Below are 16104 nucleotides of genomic sequence, written 5' to 3' on the forward strand. Positions count from 1 at the left end.
TAACTATTTCCTTTCCCATATTAGGGAAGTTTTCAACTATAATCTCTTCAAATATTTTCTCAGTCCCTTTCTTTTTCTCTTCTTCTTCTGGAACCCCTATAATTCGAATGTTGGTGTGCTTAATGTTGTCCCAGAGGTCTCTGAGACTGTCCTCTGTTCTTTTCATTCTTTTTTCTTTATTTTGCTGTGCATCAGTTATTTCCACTATTTTATCTTCCACCTCACTTATCCGTTCTTCTGTCTCAGTTATTCTGCTATTGATCCCATCTAGAGTATTTTTCATTTCATTTATTGTGTTTTTAATCGATGCTTGATTCATCTTTAGTTCTTCTAGGTCCTTGTTAACTGTTTCTTGCATTTTGTCTATTCTATTTCCAAGATTTTGGATCATGGAAATAGAATCTTGGATCATCTTTACTATCATTATTCTGAATTCTTCTTCAGGTAGACTGCCTATTACCTCTTCATTTGTTAGGTCTGGTGGGTTTTTATCTTGCTCCTTCACCTGCTGTGTGTTTTTCTGTCTTCTCATTTTGCTTATTTTACTGTGTTTGGGGTCTCCTTTTTGCAGGCTGCAGATTCGTAGTTCCCCTTGTTTTTGGTGTCTGTCCCCAGTGGCTAAGGTTGTTTCACTAGGTTGTGTAGGCTTCCTGGTGGGGGGGACTAGTGCCTGTGTTCTGGTGGGTGAGGCTCGATCTTGTCTTTCTGGTGGACAGGTCCACGTCTGGTAGTGTGTTTTGGGGTGCCTTTGGCCTTATTATGTTTTTAGGCAGCCTCTCTGCTAATGGGTGGTGTTGTGTCCCTGTCTTGCTAGTTGCTTGGCACAGGGTGACCAGCACTGTAGCTAGCTGGTCGTTGACTGAAGCTGGGTGCTGGTGTTGAGATGGAGATCTCTGGGACATTTTACCACTTGATATTATGTGGAGCTGGGAGGTTTCTTGTGGACCCGTGTCCTGAAGTTGGCTCTCCCACTTCAGAGGCACAGCACTGACTCCTGCCTGCAGCACCAAAAGCCTTTCAGCTACCCGGCTCAGAATAAAAGGGAGAAAAAGTAGAAAGAAAGAATTAGTAGAAGAAAGAAAGAGAGATAGAAAGAAAGGAAGAAGGAAAGAAAGGAAGGAAGGAAGGAAAGAAGGAAGAAAGAAAGAAAGAAAGAAAGGAGGGAGAAAGGAAAGAAAGAAAAAGAAAGAGTGAAAGGAAGAAAGAAGGGAAGGAGGGAGGGAGGAAAGAAAGGAAGAAAGAAAGACAGACAGGAGGGAGGGAGGAAGGGAAGGGAGGAAAAAAAGAAAGAGAGAAGATAAAGTAAAATAGAGTAAAATATAAGATATAGTAGCGTTATTAAAAATAAAAAAGTAATTATTGGGAAAAAAAACAGACGTATAGAACCCTGGGACCTATTGTGGAAGCAAAGCTATACAGAGAAAATCTCACACAGAAGCATACACATACACATTCACAAAAAGAGAACAGGGGGAAAGAAATCAAAAATCTTGCTCTCAAAATCCACTTCCTCAATTTGGGATAATTCGTTGTAAAAAGAGGAAAAGGGGAAAAAGTCTGAAATCTTGCTCTCAAAGTCCACCTCCTTAATTTGGGATAATTCGTTGTAAAAAAAAAAAGGAAAAGGGGAAAAAATCTTAAATCTTGTCCTCAAAGTCCACCTCCTCAATTTAGGATGATTCGCTGTCCATTCATGCAGTCCACAGACGCAGGGCACATCAAGCGGACCATAGAGCTTTAATCTGCTGCCTCCGAGGCTGCACAGAGAGATTTCCCTGTCTCTTCTCTGCTCTCACAGCTCCCGGGTCTCAGCCTTGGACCGGGCCCCGCCTCTGTGCGTAGGTCGCCGGAGGGCGTCCGTACTTCGCTCAGACAGGACGGGTTTAAAGGAGCCGCTGATTTGGGGGCTCTGGCTCACTCAGGCCGAGGGGAGGGAGGGGCACGCAGTGCGGGGCAGGCCTGCGGTGGCAGAGGCCGGCGTGACGTTGCACCAGCCCGAGGCGCTCCGTGCGCTTTCCCGGGGAAGCCGTTCCTGGATCCCGGGACCCCGGCAGTGGCGGGCTGCACGGGCTCCCCGGAAGGGGGGGTGGACAGTGACCTGTGCTCGCACACAGGCCTTGTGGCGGCGGCAGCAGGAGCCCCAGCGTCCCACGCCCGTCTCCACGGTTCGCGCCTTTAGCCACGGCTTGCGCCCGTCTCTGGAGCTTCTTTAAGCAGCGCTTTTAATGCCCTCTCCTCGCGCACCAGGAAACAAAAGGAAAGAAAGAGTCTCTTGCCTCTTCGGCAGCTCCAGACTTTTTCCCCGGACTCCCTCGGGGCTAGCCGCGGCGCACCAACCCCTTCAGGCTCTCTTCCTGCCACCAGCCCCAGTCCTCTCCCTGCACTCCGACCGAAACCCGATACCCGAGCCTCAGCTCCCAGCCCCTGCCCGCCCCGGCGGCCGAGCAGACAAGCCTCTCGGGCTGGTGAGTGCCGGTCGGCTCCGATCCTCTGTGCGGGAATCTCTCTGCTTTGCCCTCCGCACCCCTGTTGCTGTGCTCTCCTCGCCTACTCCGAAACTTTTCCCCTCCGCCACCCGCAGTCTCCGCCCGCGAAGGGGCTTGTAGTGTGTGGAATCCTTTCCTCCTTCACGGCTCCCTCCCACTGGTGCAGGTCCCGTCCCTATCCTTTTGTCTCTGTTTATTCTTCTTTCTTTTGCCCTACCCAGGTATGTGGGGAGTTTCTTGCCTTTTGGGGGGTCTGAGGTCTTCTGTCAGCGTTCAGTAGGTGTTCTGTAGGAGTTGCTCCACGTGTAGATGAATTTCTGATGTATCTGTGGGGAGGAAGGTGATCTCCGCGTCTTACTCTTCCGCCATCTTCCTCCTAGCACCTGCTGATTATCTTTTGTCATTTGAATTATGATTTTCCTGGCTCTTGGTATGATGATGAACATTATGTTATGAGACTCTGCTTTCTATTTAAATTATTTATTTTAGTAGGCAGTCAAACTGCTTGGACTCCTAGCTCACGTTTATGAGCTGTGGCTCAAATGTTAATTTAATTGTTAATGCCTTTTCAGTGCTCTTTTGTCCTGTTCCACTTGTGGACTACCCAGAGGCCAGTCTGAAGCCTGGGTGGTATATCATACCTAAGTTCAGTTCTCAAACCTTTTTCTATGTTGATTCTTATAGGTTTCACGCATGGGATATTCAGAGGTCTGCCCAGGGTTTCAAACATAGATTCTAAAAGTCCCTTTATCTAGCTCCCTCCTCTTCATAACCCTCCCTCCACTCTAGTGGAGGGAAATGGGAACTGCCTCATTACTGCAGTGTGGTGATGGTGAACAAGGCTTTGCCCAAAGTCTCCGCAGTTGTAACACCAGTTGGGAGAGGTAGGGGTGCCCTTTTTATTGCAGGGCAGGTATAGAGGACATGGCTATCTGCTCGTTCTCTACAACTGTGACACCTGAGGGGAGCAGTGGTGAAACATTTTTCATTATGTTCACTTGGAATAGGGTAGATATAATAAAAATGGGGCTTTTTCCAGCTCCATCCCCTGATATTTCTAGTTTGGAGGATTCTCCAGCACCCCCACCCAGAATATACGGACGGCAAAACAAACAAGCAAACAAACAAAACACAAGAAAATCACTGTGTACGGGAATTTTTTTTTCAGTTGCAATTAACAGGAAGACTAGTGTATAATGTATTTACTATATCTTATCCTGAAACAGAAGCCTGTATTTTAAGGCCAAGATATTCTCAAACATTTAATGCATGTTTAACTCATATCTATAATGCTACTTACTTATTGGCAAACGGATGACTTTGTGTTTCCAGAGGCATTTGATCGTATAAGTTCCTTTTAAAAATGGTAAACTGGGGCGTCTCTGGTGGCACAGTGGTTAAGAATCTGCCTGCCAATGCAGGAGACACGGGTTCGAGCCCTGGTCTGGGAAGATCCCACATGCCGCGGAGCAACTAAGCCTGTGCGCCACAACTACTGAGCCTGCGCTCTAGAGCCCACGAGCCACAACTACTGAGCCTGTGCGCCTCAACTACTGAAGCCCGCGTGTCTAGAGCCCATGCGCCACAACAAGAGAAGCCACCACAATGAGAAGCCCGTGCACTGCAACGAAGAGTAGCCCCCGCTCCCCGCAGCTAGAGAAAGCCAGCGCGCAGCAACAAAGACCCAACGCAGCCATCAATCAATCAATCAATAAATAAAACAATGGTAAACTAATTTTTTTCAACAAGTTTAAACTTGAAAATAATATGGCACTGTATCGTCCTGTGTAAAAGGAAAACATAACATTTGTTTGAATTAAAGAACTCTAGTAGTGAACACAAAGAGATCATTCAAAGCCTCTATAGGATGTAGGCTTTAAACACAGGAAGGATCCCTTATACATAAAAGCTTTCTCTTAGGGTTCGGCTTTATTTCCTTTTTCATGAATTATATAAATAGAAAAGGCAGGGCACTAGGTCTTTGGTTGCAAAGCCAAACATAGTATCTATCCTGCCCCTAACCCCTTACATATAATCAATCCTCTCACATGGCATACTATAACAACCCCTCCTTATTTCTGATGATACTTGCAGTTTCAAGATATGGTCTCCTCTGCTAGCCCTGATACTTCTAAACCCAGTAAGTCCAGCCACCTTTAATCACTCCCGGCGGAGAGGATTCAGACCAAAATTCAAAATAAAGCACATAAACAAACCAAAAAACCTCCAAACAAGCAAACAGACAAAACCCCACCAACCTCAGGTAGATCTGAGCAAGAGAAGTGTCCAAAGCCACGGGACTATTTTATTGTCAGAAGGTTAACTAGAATTCTTCCAAGAGTCCTAGATAGCCTCTGATATGCATCAACTTGGTAAAAGAAATCACGGTGTGAAGATACATAAAAGTACTGAATTTGTATAGGTGATGTATTTTGCTTAATAATGAACAGTGGTTATGACAATAAAAAGAGAATGCAGTAAAAGTGCAATTGTTATGGCAAAGACATGAAATAGTTGAGAGAAAACAGTAACAAACAATGGTCAAAATAATGACCTGTCTCTATCCATTCAGATATACTCAGTGACCCCCTACTTCTCCATACTGAAATCTCTAGATGCTTCTTTTTCTATCTGCATCTTAATCTTTTTGGCCATTAGAGCCTCTTGTGATAGCATGACAACGATAGCCCAAATATACCAGCAGAGCTTTAATATAGAGTAAAACAGAAGAAAATTATGAACTAAAGGAAAACTGTTACTAACCCTCATTCCCTCTCTACCTCCAACATGCAAGAAATTGAAGATAAAGTACAATGAAAACTGATTTCATTAGCACAGATGCTTCAAATCCCCTCTTGTAGACCCTGATATTATTCAGAATAAATCAAGATTTTGTGCCAGTATTTAAGCAGGCATCATTTTGCATTTGAAAGCTTCGCCATCATTAATGTTATTCCTTACTATGTCTTAAGAGGATCACCGTGCTCTTAAAAATGATTTTAAGTGAACAGATAGTGCCCAAAGTTTGTGACAGAGCAGAGAGTATATATTCCTGCGTCCTTACATACCGTTCATATCTAGTCCCATGATCTAATGAATGGGAAAAATAACTAATTGTTTGGGACAGGAGCTTCAGCAGGTGGCTAACAATGGGATATGCCCAGAGAGATGACATCTGAAATACAGACAAGAGCTCATATATAATTGAAGGAATCAGAGGAAGAAATAAAGGAAAACAGAAGGCAAAAATATTTAAGAATTACTTCCATCACTGTCTAGGCCACAGTTGGCAAGCTTTTCCTGTAAAAAACCACACAGTAAATATCTTTGGCTTTGCAGGCCACATTTTCTCTGGCACAATTATTTAACTTTGCCCCTGTAGTCTGAAAGCAGTCATAGATGATATATAAACAAATGTGTATGGCTGTGTTCCAATAAAACTTTATTTACAAAAGCAGTTGATGTGGTTTTGGCTGGAGTGCAGTAATTTGCTGACCTCTGGTTTAAGCCAGTAAAATCTGTAAAAATAGTGTGGCAAAAGGAAAACCAACATCTGATAAGATGGGTAGGAATACATGCTCCCTAAGGATATAGGAAATTATATCTTGTTCTATTCTGTATTCTACTGTAACAGGGAAGAGTCAATTTTGACTCCATGTTGGATCTGTTTCTTTGACTTTCGCCTTTGCTTTTCGTTGCTTTTATTACGATAATCATACATAATGGCCTGCCTCAGGGAACCCTGCCCACCTGTGAATGGCTGCAAGAAAGAAGAAATTAACACATCCCAGCCTGAGACTGGCTGGAGATGTTTTGCAAGACTGGTGGCCCGGGCTTCCCTGGTGGCGCAGTGGTTGACAGTCCACCTGCCGATGCAGGGGACACGGGTTCATGCCCTGGTCCGGGAAGATCCCACATGCCGCGGAGAGGCTGGGCCCCTGAGCCATGGCCGCTGAGCCTGCGCGTCCGGAGCCTGTGCTCCGCAACGGGAGAGGGCACAACAGTGAGAGGCCCGCGTACCGCAAAAAAAAAAGACTGGTGGCCCTTTTTACTTTACTTCCTCCCTGCCTCTCCCTCTCTATTCTGCCTGTTTTACTTTACTTCCTTCTCTGATTCTGTAAAAGAAACTGGCATCCAGACCCCTATAAGATGGTTTTTTGGGGGACCCTAGTCCGCCATCTTCTCGGTCTGTGGGCTTTCCGAATAAAGTCGTATTCCTTGCCTCAACACCTCGTCTCTCGACTTATTGGCCTGTCATGCGGCGGGCAGAGTGAGCTTGGACTCAGTAACACTACTTTGATAAAACTTCTGAGACCTTTTATCATTTGTGAGTCACATAGATTTAGTCCCTCAATAAACCTAAGGAGATTCTCTAATGCCCACATTACTTTCTATTTAAACAAGCAGCATTATTTTCCTGATGTGTGAGCTGCTAAAATCTAGACTCATCTTTATGACTAGTTTTACCTAGTGAAACTGAGTCCCCTTAAAACCAAGTCCCCTGGGCCTCCCTGGTGGCGCAAGTGGTTGAGAGTCCGCCTGCCGATGCAGGGGATACGGGTTCGTGCCCCGGTCTGGGAGGATCCCATATGCCGCGGAGCGGCTGGGCCCGTGAGCCATGGCCGCTGAGCCTGCGCGTCCGGAGCCTGCGCGTCCGGAGCCTGTGCTCCGCAACGGGGGAGGCCACAACAGTGAGAGGCCCGCATACCGCAAAAAAAAAAAAACAAAACAAAACCAAGTCCCCTGCCAAATGTATGATTAACTTCTCTATCCAAAACTGTATTCCTTTTTTGTCCTGCCCATGTTCCCCCTCAGGATTGAGGAGTATCAAAGAAAAGGGGAACTGAAACTGAGCAGGACCCTGTGGGGCCCGCCCCGGTACTAATGCCCCTCTTTGTCCCCCATTTCTTGTTTGTATAAAAAGGTTTTAGTCTCCTAGGTCTTCCGAGTTCCAAAGAGCAGACTCAAAACAGTTACTAATTAGGGAAGTGAGGGAAAGCAGAAACAAAGCAGCAAGAAAAGTAATGATAGTAAAACAGAGCCATAGTTCCTCCTCAAGGGGTATATACATAACAATCTGATGCATATCTTTGAGTTGTTCTGCAAAAACTAAGACCCTCACCCAGGTGGTGGATGGTGACCACAAGCACACAGACGCCAGACTAGTTGGAACCAGGAAGATTGATGATTAAGATTCCTGAAACCTCACCACCCACCAATCACAAGAAAGTCCACAAGCTGCAACCATCATCCTAAATGCTGCCTTTACAAACCCTCCCCAGAAAGCCATTGGAGGGTTCAGGTTTTTTGAGCACGAGTACCCATTCACACACTGCTTGGCACCCTGCAATAAACGCTGTACTTTCTTTCACCACAACCCAGAGTCACTAGTTTGGCTTTGTTGCGTGTCAGGTGAGCAGACCCAAGTTTGGTTTGGTAACACTAGTCCATAAATATACTTGGAATATTAAAGGATTTGTTCTACTACATATAGAACAAAACTGAAAATTGGATGGGAAAAACTGATATTCATTTTTTACCAGCTGGAAAGAAAGATGCATGATAGATATAATGGGCAGATCAGGATATGTTTAACATTTCTTTTGTGAAATAATCAGGCTTTCTGTTCACACCTCTGAGTTTTAGTCTACTTAGCACATAATTCTACATTCTACCACAACTGAGTTAAACTTTTTATAATCCAGAGAGAAAATCACCTCATGACAACTGTTACGATTAAAGACAATAATGACTTTTAGAACACACTTCCTATAGGATTTCCATATTACCGACCTCCTCTTTTCTCCAGATTTGTTCATTCCTGAAAAAAGAAATTTATATTCTCTACTGACTTTTGCAAATTTCTGTGTATTTGCACAACTGGTAATCTCTTATAATGATAATGACAAAGAAAATCATCTTAAGAAGTGGAAAACACACACACACACACACAGAGGCAGAATCCATGTCTGGAAACTTCACATTTTATGGTCCTACTCATTTAGCTATTTAAAAGTTATACCTCACTTTCCTCTATTTTAATGTAAACCCTGACAGTTAGCTTTTCTTTTCATAAAAGGCAAGTACCTGTCTTCAGCTTTGACTGCCAAAGCATCCAATTCAAAGAGGGGTATTTCCAATTAACACAGTGTAGCCTCAGGACTAGCTGAAGACCCACAGTGGCGCCCCCACCCCAACTGAGGCTCCTTTGTTTTAGAGATCTTGGTTGATTTCAGTGACTGACCATTTGGGCCACTCATTTTTTCCCTTCCCTTGCTTTAAATTCCTGCTCTTTTGTTTTAAATTCGCCAATAAAGAGTGAACTCCTAAAGCCCCTAAAAATCAGAACCCCAAGCCCACACGTTCTCTCTCTCTCCACACACACACACACACACACACACACACACACACACAACCTGGCTGTGTGGCTCCAGGTGTGCTATGTAATTCCCAGGTCATGTAAGTAATAAACATTTATTTATTTCAGTTTCCTGATGATTATTGCTAACGGGTGTCTTGCAATCATAGTAAGAACCACAAGGGCCAGTCCAACCACAACACTGCTTTCTAATAGGCTGAGACCAGCACAAAACATTTATTAACTAAGTACATGAGAAATCTAATTGTTCAAGGTTTCTGTAGCAAGGTCCCATTTGCTAGTGATGGGTAAATGCAAAAGAGGATGTGGCTTCACTGGCCAATATTACAAGCAGCCTGGAGCTTATACCCAGTCAGTCACCTTCAACAAACCACCAAGAAAAAACAAACACTGGCTCTTCAAACTATTTCTTAAATGGTGAATATAAAGACTTGGAGTTAAGACTCTTCCTTTTCCCTCTGCCATCTACTAGGCAAGTTATACAAACCTCTCTAATCCTCAATTTATTCTCCTGCTTACTGAGTATAACAACACCTGCCTCATGAAAGTTACTTTGCATAATATCTAGCAATACAGAAAGTGCTTAGAAATGGCAGCTTGCAAAAATTCTTCATCCTCATAACTTCCTTTAATGCACCAGAAGAACAAGAAGAAATATCTGCTCCCTTTCACCTTCCCAATTTAAGGTCTTTAATGAGACCTTAAGATATCTGGATGTTTTACCATCTATTTTCAAAATGACCCAAACCTTGAGCCCAATATAACACCAATGTAATGACTTGAATGCCTCAACTTTCCATAGAGAAACAAGAATCAGTGCAAACCTTTCTCAGATGGGTGTTTGAAGTGATGTGAGCTATGCAAGTCACATACACCACCCCCTGATATTTATCACAACTGGCATTTTTGGTTTAGGTAGGTCAGATTTATGATCGCATTCCACATAAAACATCCAAGCTCTTTTAGAAAGGCTACCACAATACCATAATGGATGTGTGAGAACTATCATGCCCATTTTCTAGGATCAGAGCATATCTATCTATATTATAATTAATTGCACAGACATGTAGTTGTATGCTTTTATGACATCACTGAGCCCTAGTTATGACTTATTTGATCTTAGATCCTTAGTCAATACTCCATCCTGAGCTAAGCAGTTACAGGGAGGGAAAAGAAGGTGTAGTGAGGCGTACTGAAAAGACAGAAAAAGTCAGGGGATAGGCCACTCAGTTCTGGTCTACAGTAACCAGGACTCACACCTACAGCATAGCTGCCTTTCACAAAAGTTGTAGGCAGTCAGTTAACAGAGGCTGATAATTATAAGATGGTCAATTTGAGAAAGTGCTGCATACTCCAGGGAGTGCTGGAGAGTGAAAGTCCTAGTCAGAGGTTAGCACTCTTTAATGGAAAGCTGCTGTTCCAATATCAAATTAAAGCAAAATTTTAACTGGAGGCAACGTAGTCTTTATTGTGTCTAGGTACTTGAGACGGAACCCACCCAATCTTAACAGTCAGCATCTATCACTTTTCATCTAATTTTGCAATGTCTTTCTCTATTTCAGGCTTCTTACCGTTAGTGTTCTTGGGTAATCTTATGTCTTTGGAGCAGGGCTGAGAACCCCCTAAAGGGACTTCAGGTTCCCTCCTACTTCAATGAGAAGAGCTTTCTTGTGGACAGAGTGGATTTACTGAGATGTATTGTAACAGGAAAGAGTTACATGGACTCCACGTTGGATCTGTTTCTTTGACTTTAACCTTTGCTTTTCATTGCTTTTGTTATTATAATCATACATAATGGCCTGCCTCAGGGAACACTGCCCCTCTGCTGTTCAACTCACAGGGAGACAATCTGACGCTGTCCACCTGCGAATGGCTGCAAGAAAGAGGAAACTAACACATCCCCTCACTGAGGCTCGTCAGGAGATGTTTTGCAAGACAAATGGCCTTTTTACTTTACTTCCTCACCGCATCTCCCTCTCTGATTCTATAAAAGAAACTGGCAACCAGACCCCGATAAGATGGTTTTTCGGAGACACTAGTCTGACATCTGCTCGGTCTGCTGGCTTTCCGAATAAAGTCGTATTCCTTGTCTCTGGCTCACTGGCCTGTCGTGCAGTGAGTGAGCAGAGCGAGCTTGGACTCGGTAACAGTATGCTTCAGGGACCCTCATTTACACAGGTCCCTTCAAAGGCTCTGGGAGGAGGGGGACTTGTGTAGTGTGTTCACCTGGTCAAAATTTACAAACTTTGTCTATAATGAGTTAAGACAGATGTCTCTTTCCACTTGAAACTCCCTCCCATCCACTTCACTTCCCCAGTGTTGGTGTTGGTATTGGGTGGAAATGAAGTGGCCTTCAACATTTCTGGGGTCCTCTTATGGGAAAATTAAGCTGGGGATTCACTTAGTTTAGATTTAGAGGGATACATGTATGTGGTTCATGGTTGCTTTTGTGCACAGGTTTGTTTTTTTTTTTTTTTTGCAGTATGTGGGCCTCTTACTGCTGTGGCCTCTCCCGTTGCGGAGCACAGGCTCCGGACGCACAGGCCCAGCGGCCATGGCTCACGGGCCCAGCCGCTCCGCGGCATGTGGGATCTTCCCAGACCGGGGCACGAACCCGTTTCCCCTGCATCGGCAGGCGGACTCTCAACCACTGCGCCACCAGGGAAGCCCTGTGCACAGTTATTTTTGTGACATAAATATAGGTACAGGGCAAGAGGTTGCACTGTGATGTGAACATGCCACACGGTGCCCAGGATGAGAAGTATCAGGTAATAAGAGAAGTGGAGTCAGTTCTCAGTGATGCCTAGTCAACACAAAAGTTTTCTTCTCTCATTAATAACCTCAAAAATGTAGCATATACTATTTAAAATGCAGCATAAAACAATTATATGTCGCATACTTTTTTTTGGATGAGAATCACATTAAACAATTTATATGCATTCCTTTGTATGCAGGGCACAAGCTTATAGCAGTACTATAAACACAACGTATGTCTGTATGTGAAGTTGCAAATGTTACGTATCACAAATATTAATAATTAAAAAAACTTTTCTGATCAACCATGCTAGAGAAAAATCTGACTTAATCTTCCCTTTTTCTTTATTAAAAATATTACAAAATCACTGTCAATTCATCTTATACAAAATATTACAAATTGTAATCAAAGAGTACGCAGACAAGAAATGTGGGGAAACAATATTATAAAGAGTGTCAGGCAGTTAATAAAAATTTTTATTCTTCTGGAGTTTTGTGTTTGTGGTATTTGTCAACTTCATAAAATCTATAATTTGTTGGGATTTTTTTCATTATAAATAGTTGATCCTCACTATCTATGGATTCCAAAATTGCCTACTAGGTAAAATTTATTTGTAACCTCAAAATCAATACTTGAGGTGCTTTCAGGTCACTTGTGAACACGTGCAATACAGTGAAAACTGGGAGCCTCCTGAAGCACAAGTTCTCAGCTGAGGTCAAACAAGGTGCCACTTTACCTGCTTGTTTCAGTTCTCATATATGAACAAGTACCCTTTTTGTGGTCTATTTAGACTTAACAGTATTTCATGTTCACTTTATGGTTGAAGAACTTTTCAGATAAACATATAAAAGATTAAGACCTTAAGAGAATTACTTGGTCCATTCTACTTGAGCCCAATAGTATACCTGCGGTTGTCTTCAATAAGATTATTATAATCTTTTAGTCAGTTTAGTCTTTTTATACCATGCCATAGGGCCTTCAACTCTGAAGAGAAAATAATCTTAATTAAGACAACCACAGAACTTTGTCCCACTGAAGTCCAGTTGCCCTAGTTCCTTTCTATTTTCTAGTATCTTGTGAAATTGCTTCTCCCAAGTAAAACCATAATAAATGAATGGAAATCTAAAATTGAGACCAAACTTAACTGTACTATATGATTGTAAGTCAAGCAGGATTTTCTTGAGACATAATGATATTTGCTCAATTCAAAGGACTGGATAACTGCAGAAAGAAAGGCTTAGATTTAAAGTGACGCCTATTATGGATTAAGACAAGGTTCCCCCCACCACCACTTCTGGAAATCAAGCTTCTTTTTAAAAAAATTAATTAATTAATTAATTAATTTTTATATAACAGGTGACAAGGGTTTAATCTAGGCTTTTTTCTTTGTACTAGGTCTTGCATTATACCTTAAACAAATCAGTGTTTTTAAAAAATGCTTGTTGGTGATAATGAGAAGTGACAATAAGTTTCATGAGTATAAGTAAAAATCTAGTAAAACTGAAAATGTTTTCAACTATACAAACCAATTGAAAGTAAATTATAAAATTATCTGAATTATTTATCAAGAATACAATAAGGTATTTAAATGACTAAAATCTCCCAAAGAGATTAAAAATGTTAAAAATATTTGCTTTTATTATATCTTTTCCCTATTATTTTCTACTTAGATACAAATTATTATCCTCTTTATATAACAGCTGGCTGATGGCTAAATAAGGAGAGCCTTCTAAAATCTCCATCAATAAGTTATATGAAGTGCTTATTTTTATTTTGAATACAGGTACCAAAAGTCAAAGATTTTCTCCTTTATCCCCCATCTTAGCTTTATTTCCTAGTATACTATTTATTTTCTAAGCCCCGTTGAAGTCTTTCAGAATCTAAGTTGCTTAAATAGTCTTTTTACAGTAGTATTTCACTTCAAGTAAAGGTATGAAAACACCAATAGATTTGAATATCAAGAAAACGTAATGGAAAAATGTAATCACTCTAAAAAAATCTGTATAAATAGCTCAACTCTTCTAATTAAACTCTCTAATCCATTTAGTTAAACCAGTGACAAATCATTCTTTTTAAAGGAATAAAAATTCAAGTCAGAAAGAGTTCCTTACAAATACATATTTTTAATTTTGTTGGAATGGGTGAAAGGACCCTTATTCACCACCGTGCAGAGAAGTTGATGAGTGAGTGACTGGCATCTTTAATCTCTGAAAAATCATACGTTACGAATACAGTTCTTAACTTCAAAAATGGAAAAAATGATCGTACATACACTGAATATTTAAAGAAAAATATTTTTCTAAAATATGGCTTTTCCTATTGAGATTTCCCCATCTCCTTTAATATTAAAGATTGCATTTTCTTTTCCAGTAAAAAAAAGCATGAAAGTAAGAATTTCTTAAATAATTAATATTTGAAACTGAAGTTAAGGTCCATGTGAAACGATGTTTTACTGTAAGTCTGAAAGATTTAAAAAGCCAATATAGTTTTAAATCATTAGCATGATTTACAAGTGCAATTCTCTAAAACAGAACCACAGAAATCAGCACATAGAAGATGAAATTCACACTACTGGTGAAAACACTTGGCCACTCAGAAACCAAGAGGAAAAAAGAAACTAAAGCAAGTGGCAGGTACTTATTACTGGCGGGTTGGGGGTGGTGCTAAACTATGGCCAAATCATAGTTTAAATATAACTTTTGTGGTGTGAAAATTTAATGAATATGTGGAAATGGAAGAAACTCAGAGACCAGAGTTATTTCCATTTCAAATGAGGATGATAGTTCTGAGCCACCAGCTGTTTACAGTTCATTGAATGAGGTTCTAGTTGATAGGAGATAATTACCTCTTCCCTACAGGAGGCAAGTGTTTCTCATTCTAGACACCTCTGATGAACGGCCATGGGGGTATGAGACCGAGAAAGCATGCCAAGATCAGTTTCGTTTTTAACGATCTCTTGAAACACCTGATTTTCTGCTTTTTCCTATTTAAGTATAGAAAATGTGCATCTTAAAATATACAGAATAAAGTCACTGGCTATTATTTTGCTTTTATAAGGCACCTTAACCTTAAAAGGAAAACAGAGTGTTTATACACAGAAAGTATATATACCATCAACAGTACTAGAAAAGGATGAGCATGATCATTTCAACTTCAAGCATTTGGAGTGTTAAATTCTACTTACTCATACACTGTTTTCCCCTGATTTAAGTTTCTTTTCAGTTAATGACACATTACCCCATTCATTCCAGCTCCTTCGGCTACTTGGAAAGGCCTATCAATTCGATCTTTCCAAACTCTCTCAAATTTGTCTCTTCACTTCCAATGCAAACTGCCACACACCTCAGTATTTCTCAGCTTCAGTATGGTCCTCATATCCTAAACGCTCTCCTTGCTTCTAGTCTCTTACAATGAATCCAGTTCAAGCAAAATACTACTTTTCAGATTAATATCACTAAAGCAGCACTCTCATCATGCCACTCTTATGTATAAAAATCTTTCAAGGGCTTCCCTGGTGGCGCAGAGGTTGGGAGTCCGCCTGCTGATGCGAGGGACACGGGTTCATGCCCCACGTCCGGGAAGATCCTACATGCCGTGGAGTGGCTGGGCCTGTGAGCCATGGCCGCTGAGCCTGCGCATCCGGAGCCTGTGCTCCGCAACAGGAGAGGCCACAACAGTGAGAGGCACGCGTACCACAAAAAAAAAAAAAAATCTTTCAAAAGCAGGTTGTGACTCCAATATAGAAAAAAGCTTATGGCATATTAAGCAAAAACCAAAATTCAAAAGTAAATCAATTATATCCTTACAAATATGTAACACTGGGTAAGCATATTAATAAGAGCTAGAAGAGAACACACACAAAAAATGAAGAGAATATATTTTAAAGGGCCTGAGACTTGGAGTTTACCCTTGATTTATATTTCCTATTTGTTGTTATAATGATGGTTATACAATAAATAAAATCGTTCAGCAACCATTTACTGCTTATGCACTATAAAGCTTAACCTGTACCCAAGGACCTCTGCAATCTGGCTCCCAAACCTACCATTTCCAACCCTCCTTTTCGCACAACCAAAACTCCAGACAAACTAAAGTATTCTATTTCTCATTGGGTTCCTGTACTGTTCTTTCCCAGGTATGGACCATTACTTACATCATATGCTCCAGCTAGTATGCTCTTCTCCATTTCTGGGTGTCTAAATCGTACCTAATTATCCTTTACAGCTCAGTTCAAATAATACCTTTTCCACATAGCTATCCCTGACATGTTCCTCGAATGAGCATTTCATCTAATCTCTCACATAAACGCAGCACTTCCTATTTTGCACTGTAGTTTTTGTATGTCCGTGTGTCAGAAGTAGCCCCCTTTAGGGCAGGGACCTCTTTTAGCTATCTTTGTATTCCACTCAAGGTGTAACATAAAGTCTTTTTGAATAAATAGGTAAAATAAGTGAACAAATACTTTCAAAAAGTGAGGGCTAGGA

The 16104-nt window shown here is 41.5% G+C and overlaps 1 protein-coding gene across 10 annotated transcripts in view; it reads right to left on the reverse strand.

Annotated features, from left to right (window-relative positions):
• Positions 1-16104, reverse strand: part of FUT8 (fucosyltransferase 8) — a 339974-nt gene that overhangs the window by 76444 nt on the left and 247426 nt on the right. The window lies entirely within an intron of this gene.

Source organism: Mesoplodon densirostris, chromosome 4 (assembly GCF_025265405.1).
Source record: "Mesoplodon densirostris isolate mMesDen1 chromosome 4, mMesDen1 primary haplotype, whole genome shotgun sequence".
In the NCBI taxonomy this organism is placed as follows: Eukaryota; Metazoa; Chordata; class Mammalia; order Artiodactyla; family Ziphiidae; genus Mesoplodon; species Mesoplodon densirostris.